The sequence below is a fragment of the Capricornis sumatraensis genome, chromosome 11 (assembly GCF_032405125.1).
Source record: "Capricornis sumatraensis isolate serow.1 chromosome 11, serow.2, whole genome shotgun sequence".
Classification (NCBI taxonomy): domain Eukaryota; kingdom Metazoa; phylum Chordata; class Mammalia; order Artiodactyla; family Bovidae; genus Capricornis; species Capricornis sumatraensis.
This window is the reverse complement of record NC_091079.1, coordinates 66588867-66589711: the sequence shown is the minus strand read 5'-3', so window position 1 is coordinate 66589711 and position 845 is coordinate 66588867.

The window sequence follows — 845 nt, the reverse complement described above, 5'->3', positions numbered from 1 at the left end:
CCTGAACCCTAAGCATCAGCTTTTTTTCTCCCCTCTGTGTATTTATATTAAAAAAATATTTTTGAGTATAACTGCTTTACAGTGTTGTAAGTTTCTGCTGTACAGCAATGTGGATTAGCTGTATGCATACATACATCCCTTCCCTCCTGAGCCTCCGTCCCACCCTTCTAGGTCATCACAGAGCACCGAGCTGAGCTCCCTGGGTTATGTAGCAGCTTCCCACTAGCTGTTTCACACGTGGTACCGTATGTATGTCAGTGCTCTCTCCATTTGCTCCACCCGTCTTCTTCCCCTGCTGTGTGCACAAGTGCTCTGTACCTCTGCATCGATACCAAGCATCAGCTTTCAAATAGAAGCTTTCGTCTGTTTCCTGAGTGCATGAAGTCTTAAGTGTCTTAAAAGTTCACAGCTGGTGGTGGGACAAGTCAGATGCTTGAATACGAAGATGGGTTTGTTGCAAGTTACCTATTGAACGCCCTGGCTAAAGCAGATTTCTCAGATGGAGCCAGCAAATCTCCAGGACATTGTTAATTGGCTATGTTTGTTTAGACCCCCAAGGACACACCTCCCCAGTGTCATAATTTCTATGTACTTAGCAATTACAAGACTATAACTATGCCCCCCAAAGATTCCTCACTATCAGCCATTTATTGGTTTCATTTTAATCTTAATACATTCTAATACACCTTGCAAAGATTTATTATTTTGTACTCTAAATATCTCTTTAAAAATTCACTATTTGTGTGGATAATTATTTCTAGTTAAGGCAAAAAAGATGAAGCAATATTCTTGCGGGATGCCACCAACTGAACACCAATACTCCAAAATTTACAGCTTATAACACA